At 35.1% G+C, this 13,323-nt stretch overlaps 1 protein-coding gene across 1 annotated transcript in view; it reads right to left on the reverse strand.

Annotated features, from left to right (window-relative positions):
* The window catches only part of TMEM232 (transmembrane protein 232), a 153,744-nt gene that overhangs the window by 35,509 nt on the left and 104,912 nt on the right, over positions 1-13,323 (reverse strand). The gene's annotated exons all lie outside the window — the stretch shown is intronic.

Consider the following 13,323-nt stretch of genomic DNA (forward strand, 5'->3'; position numbering starts at 1 on the left):
TGTTCTACAATGTAATTTCCTGTAGTCTATAAAACGTTAATATAAAGAAACATAAAAAAGGTTGAGGATCAGTTCCAGAAAAAAGAGATGTGACCATCAAATGCAATGAGTGATCCTGGACTGGATCCTGGGTCTAGGGGAAAAGAGCTATGAAAGAATTTTCAGAATAAGTGGAAAATTTTAAATATGGGATCTGAATTCTAATATAGTATTGTATTAATTTTATTTCCTGATTTTGATAATTGTTCTGTGTTTATATAAAAGAATGTTCTTGTTCTAAGGGAATATACTGATATATTTAGGGATAAGGGACATAATGTCTGAAATTTAATCTCAAATGGCTTAATAAAAATGTGTGTGTATAACATACATACATCATATATGTGTATGAATAGATCAAAGGATAGATGGATGGATAAATATATTAAATGATAAAGTAAATGCAACAAAATGCTAACAGTTTGTGATTTTAGAAAAAGGGTTTATGGGTGCCTTTGTACTACTCTTGAAATTTTTTTTGAAACTGTATCAAAACAAAAAGTTAGCCCCCATACTTGCATTAAAATACTAAACATTTATTCTAAGAATATTACAAATTAATTATTACTTTTGCTCACATTGTTTTTTGTTAATACTTCAAAAATTATTTTTATACTTTGCCTCTTCAGACACACACACACACACACACACACACACACACACACACACACAGTTGGATGTTTATTAGGTATCTTCAACTTTATTGTCCCAAACATGCTACTTTTGCCCTTTAGTCCTGTTTTTTCCCTTGATCTCATTTCAAACCATTCTTATTTTAGTTAAGTGACAAAATTATCCCTGTTGCTGAATTCAAATACATGGGACTTTCCCTCTTTTCCCCACCTTTTCTCCCACTTCAATTTATTAGACTGTGCTTGGTTCTGCCTTCAAAACATTCATCTCTAACTCCATTCTACTCTTTCCCTACTCCAGACCCCCTATTGCATCTCACCTGCCCTACAGTATTAACCCCCACCAAGACCTCCCTGTATCTCCTCTGGCCTCTGTTCTTCAGTTGCACTGGCCTTCTGTCAGCCCCTTACACAGGCCTGGTGATTAATTCTCACCTGAGGGCCTTTGTTATCAGAAACATCCTCCAGAGGCTCACGTGGCTGTCCCTTTTCCTCATCCAGATCTTAGCTCAAATGCCACCTCCTCTGCAGGGCCTTTACTGCATACCCTATAGAAGGGAGCCATCTTCTGCCTAATTTTTCATCCTATTACTTGAACTTCCTTTATAGCACTTATCACACACTGAACTTATGATAATATAGTTATTTTTATCCTCCCATTTTAAAGAGCCAAAGAGGAAGGACTTACCTGTCATTGTTATCTGCAGAGTGCAGTGCTCTGTATATGCTCACAGAATATTATCAAACAAGTGAAAAATGAACAGAAACTACACAAGAAATAGAGTCCCATAATCTTGTTTCTACTGGACAATAATATCTCACCACTATTAGCATGAGTCAGCAACTTGGGACTATGTTGATGCTCGGGAGAAAAATAAGGAAAAAAATGCACAGCCGGACAAGCCATCATGGGGCCAGATTATGTCTGGGATATGAATTTATACTGCCAGTTTGCTCAAAATGCCATTAATTGGTAGATGGTTGCAACAGGAAGAATGCCATACATGTAAATGAATACCTGGGAGTCTGGCCCTGCTAGCATAGAGTGTGACATTTAAGCTCCACTTTATTCAGGTGTACCACAAAGCATTAGCCAGAGGATGTACAATTCTCCTATTTAAAAACATCATCTTTATATGACAAGATAAATCATTCCATATAAAAAATAAAGAACTTTACATTTTGATCAACAGAGATAACTGAGATAGCATGTATCTCCGTGGTATTTGGAAAGACCTGAGAGATAAACCTGTATACCATTAACCTACTATAAAATTCCATGCTTCCAGCTCCCTAAGCTGTTAGGTGTTTCCCAAGGACCTTCAAGCAGTAAATCAACAACAGAACATGTTAATGCCTGTCCTGGTAACGCTCATGGAGGAAGCCAGTCAAAAACTGGGACTGACTTCCCTAAGTCAGTACATCCTTGTAAACAGACAATTTTCCTGAAGAAAAGTGAGGATAGCTAACAAATCACACCAAGAGAAGCACTACCAAAAGCCACACATTTTCAGTGTAGATACTGAGTGAAAAGCTGTCTTTACTTTCTGCGCCTGCTTAGCACACTGTCAAATGAATATGCTGATAGACGAAGACAGGGAATTCAAGGTCAAGATCAGTCTGGTTGGGAAGCTATCTTGATAAAATATTATATCAGTGAGGCATCAAACTGGAAGTTCCTCGCAGCTGTGATTGTGTCCAGCTTTCTGTTTGTCACTGAGACCTCCACCTGACAAAGCTGTCACATGCAACTTGTTAAGCCATTCCATCAGTGTCAGCTATGATTGGTGGTTACCATCCTATGACAAGGCAGGTCCATGAATGGGTAGTCTAGAGCCCAGACTCCTTACCAGTCCTGAAGTTAGGCTGCCTAATATTAGCTGCGTCCAATTTCAGTCTAGGGATCTGAATGTACCAGAATATTATTTTTTATCCTCCAAAGTGTACCATTCATTTAATAAAGACTTCCATTTTATTTTGTTATTTACAATAACATACTACTAATTTGGTATATAAATAAAAAATTCAAGGGATGCTTGAACAATTTGACAATTCCAAAAATCTAACACATATGTACAACCACTAATTTAAGAACTTGAATGAAATAAATGACAAATGTGTCCAACAGTATAGCTACAAGTTACTCATCACGCATTGTTGATAAAAGTAAAACGTTTGGATATTAACTAAATGACCAATGGTACTGAATTGGTTAAATGAGCTGTGACTCCTGCAGACAATATGGCACTCAAAACTATTAATTGGTTAGAAAATAATAGTCCATTTATTAATTTATTCTCCCAATATTTACTGAGTATCTCCCATGTGTCAGCTTCTGCTTTAGTAATGGTATACAGTGAGGAACAAGACTGAACAATCTGTGCTCTCATGACATTTTCATTCTAGAGAGATTAATAAGTCTGAAAAAATTTAACATTATATGAATAAATGAAAATAAAATTGTATGTACAAAATAAGCTCAATTATGGAAAATAATAAAGCTATTTACTAAGTGAATACTGCTATTTGAATAGAAAAGCATCTGTGGATTGATTAGGTATTGCCAGAGAAAAGGCAACAGTGACTCTGACAGATTCCCATGACTTTATTACCTCAGTACTGAGACAGAAACAAGTTGTGTCAGTGCACGTGGATCACACTCTAATGTAGATTCATATAAACCACATTTTAAAAAAATAAATGCACAAAAACAGAATGCCAAGATATTGATTTACGAAGAGAATTAATTTAATAGCATGATTTCTCCCTACAGGCAAGGGAGTTATTTTCACACAGGAAATCAGTTATTTAAAAAAATGCATGTTGAGCAAAAGATCAGAACAAAAGGAACTAGGTAGATGAGAGTTGGTTTATGTAATGCTCACTTTTGTCTGTTTCCACTGATGATTTGCCCCAAAATTCACACTTTTTTAGATGAGTTTGTTCACTCAGAAGAGTTAAATAACCTGATTGAGTGGGGGTCATTGAGTAGTATAATCTCTTTCTTATACATTAATGTACATTTATTTCTAGGTTATGAAGTTCATAGGTCAATGGTTATATCTTAGTGTTGGCCAAAGGATGATGTGTGTGTGTGTGTCCGTGTGTCAGTGCGCGTGCATGTGTATGGATTCTGTGTGTGTGGGTTCTGGATAAACCATCTCCAAAAACTAGATCTGGAAGGGAAGACACTGAAATATTAATCGTGATTACTCAAGGTTGATAGAAAAAATGGACAATCGAGGACCTACTTCTTTTCCCCATTTTTTAAGAAACATGTATTATGTTCATAACCAGAAAAAAACAATCAAAGAAGATGAGTGACAGACCAATACCCCCACCAAGAAAACGGGGGAAAAAAAGCTTATATTATTCATCTGGCTAAAGGCATCATCCATCATGCTGCTGAAACAATGAAGAGTGGATAAGGGAAGTTTTCAAAGGAAGAGAACCATAGAGCTGAGCTGACCATTCCTAAATACTATTTCTCGATGTAATTCATCAATTCTGAGTGCAGAATGGGAAGCAAAAATCTGGGTTGTGCTTTGGTAGATGCCTACTGGTGGGGGACAGAAAAACTAGGAGGACTTTTGGTGATCTTCTAAGGCTAGAGACAAAACTGAATAATTGAGCTTCAAAATCCAGCCAGTTTTTCTCCAGAAGTATTGCCATAATCTAAAGCTATGCAGTGTGAGAAATTAATAAATACCCCAAGAGAAAGCCTCTGAAAATCAAAGCAGCATTTGCAACATAGTTTCAAAACTATGAAAAACACTAGTTCCAAAACGCAGGAAATATTTCAAAAAGCTTGCAAACAAACAAACAAAATAATAAGAAAAATACAAAGAAATTAACATCTAGATATATCATATTAAAACTGCTAAAAACAAAAGATAAAAATCTTCAAATAAGATCCATATTAGTTTGCTTGGGCTGCTGTAAAAAGTATCATGAAAAAAGTGACTTCAACAATATACATTTGTCTCACAGTTTTATTTTTATTTTTTTATTTTTAAAATATATTTCATCGATTTTTCACAGAGAGGAAAGGAGAGGGATAGAGAGTCAGAAACATCCATGAGAGAGAAACATCGATCAGCTGCCTCCTGCACACCTCCCACTGAGGATGTGCCCGCAACCAAGGCACATGCCCTTGGCCGGAATCGAACCTGGGACCTTTCAGTCTGCAGGCCGATGCTCTATCCACTGAGCCAAAGCGGCTAGGGCTGTCTCACAGTTTTAGAGGCTACGAGACAAGAAGATCAAGGTGTCAGGGTTTTGTTTTTCTTTTTTCTTTTTGAATGCTATGAGGGATGTATATGCTCCATGCTTCTCTCCACGCTTCTAGTGGTGTCTGGCAGTCCGGCATTCCTTGGATTTGGCTGCATCACCTTGATATCCACCTTTATCTTCACATGGCATTCTTCCCTGGCATACCTGTGTCCAAATTCTCCTTTTTAGTAAAAACATTAGTCATATTGCTTTAGGGGCCTGTTCTACTCTATATGACCCCATTTTAACTAATCCCATGTGCAGTGTCCTATTTTTAAATAAAGTCGCATTCTGAGGTACTGAGGGTTACAACCTCAACATGTTAATTTTTGAGAGATACAATTGAAGCCATAACAAATTATTGCCTTAAATAAGTTTAAAACTTTGAATACAAATGTAGAAAATAAAGGCTAATTATTAATGATATTCCTTATGAACATGAATGTGATAATACTAAATGAAACATTAGCAAATATTTGCATGATATGTAAAAATAATACTATGTCATGGTAATGTGGGCATAAATCCAGGAATATAAGTTTGTTTTTTTCAGTAAAAAAATCAAGCAATATAATTTACCAGCTTGATAGAATAAGAAAACATATTTAATAGAATAAAGCTGCATGAACATATTTAAGAGATTCTAAGATTCTTAATAAAATCTTAAAAGGTTAGAAATGAGTTACTCCCTAACATGATGAACATAATTTTTAAAACTACAGGTTTTATTACACTTAAAGGTAATATTACACTTAATGGTGAGTTATTGAAATCTTTACCCATGAACCTAGGAATGACTCAGAAAATACACTCATTATTTCTATTCCACTATAAATTGGAGATCTTAGCCACTCTAATGAGGAGAGACAAATACATAAAATCCGTAAGTGCTGATATAGAGGAAAGAAAAACTGTATTGTCCTCAGTGACTTTTGTACATAAAAGATAAGAATATCAATTTTAGACTTAATATGTATATTTGGCAAGGCTACTTATATACAGTTAATGTATTCATAGTTAATGTACAAAAATATTGTCATTTCTTTATGACAACAACAAATACATAGCAGGTGAACTTTTAAAAAATAGTATTTACAAAACATCAAAAAAAACTAGAAATGCTAACGAAAAATATTTAACTTCTATATCAAATAGTATAAGAAATTAAAGAATATCTTAGTAAAGTCAGGAATATACTTTGCTCATGGACTGAAATGCTCAATACTAAATATGGTACTTTTCTGAAAATTAATTCATACATTCAAATTTCATAAGCTGATGCTAAAATTTGCTTGAAAATGAAAAGGGCCTCAAGGCAATCTTGAAGCAGAAGAACAAATCTTTTAATCAAGATTTATTATACAGTTACAGAAAGTAAAAGAATAATATTAGTTAATATATAGAAGTAGACCAGTGGAACAAAACACAGTCCAGAAAAAGAAATGCAGTGATTTGATTCATTGCAAAGGTGACTCTGCAGTGCAATGAAGAAAGGTTATTGCTTTTCTTTTTTCAGTTACTGGGATGAATTCATTGGATATCTATAGATAAGAAAAAGTTTGATGCCTATAGCACCATATACAAAATTCTATCCCTTATAGATTGTAGTGTTTAATATGAATGACAACTTCCAGGCAAGATGAAATAAGGAGTCTGTATTTATGTTCCTGTCTGCCAGACAGAACTCAGCAGTCCCCTGAATTGAGGCGACAAAGCTGGTTGTACAAAAAGGCTAAGCTGGCTAGAGTTTGCAGGGCAAATTACTGGGGAGGAGAACAAGTTTAATAGAGAACTCTGGAGATCTCTGGAGGGCCCCATCAGCTGAGTACTGATCAGCACATATATTTGAAGGCACTACCAGGGACTGAGAGGAGAATTACTGGAAAAATTTAGAGAAAATAATTCTTGGTGCTCATATAGGATGAAAAATAGTTCATTTCCAGCCAAATGTGGTAATCCTATATTTCATGGGCATCAGGCAAAATATTTACATTTGCCTCAGTAAAGGGAAAAAATTATCCCTAGGTCAAATGCTGCCCTTGTCTTACCTAGCAAAGCTTAAAATTAAGACCCAACATGATTAAACTCTTTCTGAGTAACTTAACCATGTACCAGAAAAGGTTAAATTAGGCAAAATTCACCATTTCTGGCATCAAATTAAAAAAAATATTTCTGTGCATTTAAGCAAGCAACAAAGTGCATCCGATAATGAGAAAAGTCAGTCAAACCTGATCCAATAATGACATTAGTCATAGAATTGTAACTATAGTCTGTATATGCAAGATGCTGGAGAAAAGACTGAACACGTTGCAGAGAAACCTGGAAGGTATTAAAAAAAAACAACCCAGATCACAGTTCCAGAGATAAAAATATCTTAGATATGAAGAAAAGACATTTTCTGGGATCAATGGAAAAGAAACGTTTCAAACAAATTAGTAAATTTCAAGCTATATCAATAGAAAGAGAAAACAAACAGAGGAAAAAAAGGTGAAAAATAAAAATAAAAATAATAAAAATAAAAATAAAAATAAAAATAAAAATAAAAATAAAAAATATTGGTACATTGTGGAAATTTTTCAAGCGATTGAATATGCATATACTTGGAGTCTCTGAAGAAAAGGAGAAATAGGGGAGAAACAAAAAGAAAATGAAAAAATAATGGACACATTTTTTTCCAAAAGTGTTGAAAACTACCAATCCAGAGATCCAATAAGCTCAACAAACCCTCAGCAAAGAAACAGATTTCCCAAAGTACATCATAATAAAATTACTGAAGAACAGTGATAAAGAGAAAAATATTAAAACTAATCAAATTATAATTATACTAGAGGCCCGGTGCATGAAATTCATGCACAGGTAGGGTCCCTAGACCTGGCCAGCAATCAGTGCCAATTGGAGCCTTCCAGCTGCTGGCCGGAGCCTTCCTTCCAGCTACTGGCTGGGGCCTCCCATCATTCCATGCCACCCCCTGGTGGTCAGTGCATATCATAGCAAGTGATGGAATTCCCAGTCTCCTGGTAAAACTCCTGAGGGAACACTTTGCATATTAGCCTTTTATATATATAGACTAGAGGCCCAGTGCACGAATTCGTGCACGGGTGGAGCCTGGCTGGCCTGCCCTGATTGGGCTGGCAGGGCTGGCCAGGGCACAGGCAGTTGGTGGGCTAATCCCACCCCTGATCAGGGTGGGGGGGGGGGGTGACTGGGTGTGGGGCCAGCTGGGAGGAGGGGTCGAGTGCAGTTGGCTGGCCAGTCCCGCACCCTGGTCTAATTCCCGGTCAAGGGGACAATTTGCATATTAGCCTTTTATTATATAGGACTAGAGACCCGGTGCACGAAATTTGTGCAATGGGGGGAGGGGGGTCTCCTCAGCCCAGCCTGCACCCTCTCACAATCTGGGACCTTACGGGGGATGTCCAACTGCTGGTTTAGGCCCAATCCTGCAGAGATCCCTGCAAATTGGGCCTAAACTGGCAGTCAAATATCCCTCTCGCCTGCCTGCCTGATCACCCCTAACTGCTCGCCTGCCTGATCACTCCTAACTGCCTCTGCCTGCTTGATTGCCCCTAACCACTTGCCTGCCTGCCTAATCGCCCCTAACTGCTCACTGGGGGGGAGGGCCAGATGGCGTGAGGGGCGATGATCATTCTGGTCTCAGGTCATTCTGGTCTTCCACCATTTCAGTCAATGAGCTTTTATTTTATAGGATAGCATTAGCAAAACAGAAAATACTAGAAGATGGAAAACAGTGGAGCCACATTTTTAAAGTACTAAAACAAAAACAAAACAAAATGCTGTCAACATAGAATTCTTTCCCACAAGAAATATCTTTTTGAATTTAAGGCAAAATAAATACCTTTTCAATCTTACAAAAACTTGAAAAATCCATCACCAGCAGACTTGGTTGTTTTGCATTAAAAAAATGTAAAAGAAAGTCCTTCAGGCAAAAGGAAAAGGATGCCAGATAGAATTCTGGATTACACAAGAAATAAAGAGTACCAAAAAAAGTAGCTCCATGGATAAATGTAAAATCTTTTTCTCACATTATTTAAATCATTAGCACATTTTCTCCTTCTGTTCATTATTCTACCTTCACAGGTAGAACTGCAGCAAGCAATGATTGTGTTTCTATCTTTTACTATAAGTTTACCATTTACAGCAAAAAATATATGTTGTGTAATTTATAACAGAGGTAGAAGTAAAATTCATGACAAGAATAATAGAAAGGCCAGGAGGGAATAACTGACATGTAGTGTTCTTATACAATATGTGAAGTGTTACAAGAGCCCTTGAAAGTAGATTGTGATAAGCCAGCAATTTTCAAAATTTTTTTAGAACATGAGATACCTGTCCGTTTAGTCAGGGATACTCACCTCTTTTCCCTTAGATTGTCAAGTGACAATAGCCAACATAACAATAGCCACATGGTGTGAAGAAATAAAAATTATACCTATTTTTGTCACATCTGCAAAAAATATAATATGTATTTGGGAGTGTCACAGAATTTTAGTAATTAGTTTATGTGTGCCATGAGATTAAAATAAGGTTGAATATCGCTGTTAAGCTAAAGATGTATCTTATAACCCATATAACAGCCACATAAATAACATAACAAGGACTTATAACTAAGAAGCCAACAAAGCAGATACAATGAATAATAAAAATACTCAATTCAAAATTAATTCAAAAATAAGTGCGCACACACACACCAGAGAGAGAATAAAGAACAGACAGAACAAACAGGGGAAAAATAGAAAAATGGTATAGGTAAATCAGATCATATCTATAATTATATTAAATGTGTATGGTGTGAACATTCTGATTCAATGGCAAAAAAAGAGAGACACAATACAAGCTGCCTACAAGAAGCCTACACCTAATCACAACTAGTTTAAAGTAGGACAGAAAACAATATACTATGCTAACACCTATTATATAACATGCTAATGTTAATCAAAAGAATGCCAGAGTGGCTATGCCAGCAGCCAGGTGTGGACGAAGCCTTCCACAACGATCATGAGTGATCCTCGTCTAGCAGAGTACAGTGTGAGACAGGGATGGCAGAGGTGAGACCATCAACCACATTCTCTCCTCCCTTTCATTATCCCACCTTCATGGCTGGAACTGCAAGCAGCAGTGGTTGTGTTTCTATCTGTTGTTGTAATAGACATTGTGTTCGGGCTATTGTTTATAAAGAGTACTCACCACTGATGGGGCAGGTTGCTCAGAACAGAAGTTCAAGAGGCCATTGTCTCCATGGCTACATCTAGTCTGGATGCACCCAGTGCACTCCATGCAGAACAATTATCCAAATATAATAGGATGCAAACCTTTTATCAGGTTATAACCTATATAGAAAAATCTAACAAGCTCTTTCTCAACCTTACCTGTAGCAAAGAGAAAGCTATTGTTATAGTTGTTGTTGTAATTAAATGACATTATCTTGTTGATTATCAGAAGGCCTAGTCAGCAGATCAAAGGATGCTTGAACACCAGTTTCTTAGAAGAAAGGTGTTTTTATTTAGAAAATACATTTCAGAAAATTTGAATAATGACCTTTTATTTATGGTGTAAAATAAGAATTTGAAATTATTAAAATGAATTAGCTTTTGAGATGAATAAAATTCTCCATAAATACTGGGGACTAAATAAATTATTTCATAGGTAATATTTCATTTAATCCTTTCATGAAACCCATGAGGCAGACAGAATTATTCCAATTTTGTATTAAGAAATTGAGGCTTTGAGTTTACATAGTTTAACACACAGAGCTAGTAGGCTGGACTAAAGTTTTTCAATAACAAAGTATTGTTAATGCTATATTGGGCTATCTCATGACACATGTTGCTAATGAATTTAACCTAAATAATTGACCCTTAAGTAAAAATTATCTTTAAAATTATAATCTCTTTAAATTTGGATGAGAGTAATGAGAAAAATGTTGGCTTATTCAGTATTGATCTTAATGTCAGAACCAGGGTCTATATTTAACTATCAAATTGATTATTTTATTTTTCCAGACATGTTAACCTAATTGAGTTGCTCTGGTACCATCTATTAAATTTAATCAAAATCACTGGGGAAAACATTTTTCATTCTTATAAACACTGAAATCATGATTAAATGGCTCACTCTTTCAAACATATTTGCTCCAGTGTGATATGTCCCCTACTTTTTCAAAATAATATATTATAAGGTACTTCAAATTATAATTACTTGTGTCCTAAATGGAATCATTTGACCCAGGAGTTCCATTTTAGTCCTGCCAATAAATCAATTACAATGCTTGCTGAACATTTATTATCAGATCAATGCAAAAAAGCATACAAATAAAATATATTATCTTAGTACTCAATGGGTTTACATTGTGGAATTGAATATAACAATAGGGGAACCACTAAGTTAAATAAAAGGGTACAGAGATAATGAAGGAAAACTAACTTTGAACAATAAGGAGTTAATAACAGACCTAAGGTAATAAAATCAGTATACAAACCATATAAAACAACATGTTTCTAGAAATAAACTAATGTGAATTGATGGGGACTTCTTTAACCTTGGAAAATATATTTGTTTAAAACCTATATAATATATTATATATATATGATAGTGAGACTTTAGAAGGATCTCTTGATTTAGAGAAAATGTAAAGATGCTCATTAACCCTACTTCTTGTCAAGATTATCAAGACATCCTAGTCTACATATAAGAAAAAGAAATAAGTAGAAAGTATTATTTACAGATGTTTTGATATATGCATAGAAATACAACTGAATCTACAGAAAAACTATCAAGACTATTAAGAGAGTTCAAAAGTTTTACAGGATACACCAACTGGAAATTTCCCTTCAGCTGTCAAAAAACTCCACTTTGATCCATTGTATAAGTTACAAACTCATCATCCATCCCCACTCCCCACAACCTTTATTTCTTCTGAGGACCCAGTCTCATTTAACTGCTGCACAATTCACCCCGTTGCCCCAGACAAAAATATGAATATCATCCTAGACTCTTCCATCTCCCTCACCCCTAAAATCCAATCAGCTACCAATCCTATTAGTCTTCCCTCCAATCCAGCAAATTCACATTGTTTCACTGACATTTCCCAAGTAAAGCCATAACTATCTCTTGTCTAAAGAAATATTATAGTTAAATATGTACTTTAAAAAAAAATGAAAATAATATAGAGAATATAAGAAACTAATATTCTCATCTAAGAAGCAACCAGATCTCACCTGGCCTTCTAATTTTCAGAATTGCATCCCTCCCTCTATTTTCTAGCCAAAGTGATATTTCTAAACTGCAAATTATATGTGGATTACCCTCATGCTTAAAAATTTGTTGATGCCTATCGCTCTGAACATAAATTTAAATTCCTTAATAGGCCTAAGAAGGTCCTGTACTATATTCCTCCTAATCACCTTATAAAGTCTTATCTTTCTTGCCTCAAATTCCTGCTATACATCCATATTGACCTTCTCGGAGTTCTGGGAACACACTATGCTTGTTCTCATATATGTTTTTTCTCCCACCTATAATACATCTCTTTACCCTCCCTCTCTCTCTCTTCCTCCTTGTTTACCTAATAATTCCTACTCATTCTTCAAGTCTCAGTTTAGATGTTATTTCCTTCAGAAAGCCTCAAATCTGGGTTATATGTTCTTCTTGCATAATCCCATGTATACTCTATCTTCCCATTATGTCATTTTACCATATTGCATTATAATTATTCTGTATCCTCATTAGATTGTAAACTGCAAAAGAACATAAATTATATTTCATCTATCACTGAATCCTTAGTACCTACTATACTTCAATAAATATTACTTGACTAAAGTATTTGAATGAAAAAAAATCTTAAAGGATACTATATCAATGTGGAATGATTAATAGGTTAGCCATGTAGTATCCAACAAGAAGTTTTTCAGAAATTAATTTCATTTTATTAATGGACAAAAGATCTAAATAAAATGGAAACATATCATGGAGATCACAAATATTCCTAATTGATCTATGAAACCATTACACTTCAAATAAAAATTTCAATAAGACCATTCAGAAAATTGGACAAATTGATCCTAAAACCTTAATAATTGATATGACCATGCAATACATGAAAAACTAGAGAAAGGGATTTGTCCTGGTATACTCAAAGACTCATTGTGAAGCAATAGTCATTAAAGCAGTGAGTTGTTGGTATGAAAACAGAAAAGCAAACAACTGAGGAGAGAAACAGACTATATGTATATAGAACAGACTGTATGTATATAGGACAGACTATATGTATATAGAACAGACTATATGTATATAGAACAGACTGTATGTATATAGAACAGACTGTATGTATATAGAACAGACTATATGTATATAACAGACTGTA

Source organism: Myotis myotis, unplaced genomic scaffold (assembly GCF_014108235.1).
Source record: "Myotis myotis isolate mMyoMyo1 unplaced genomic scaffold, mMyoMyo1.p scaffold_m19_p_5, whole genome shotgun sequence".
NCBI classification, from domain to species: domain Eukaryota; kingdom Metazoa; phylum Chordata; class Mammalia; order Chiroptera; family Vespertilionidae; genus Myotis; species Myotis myotis.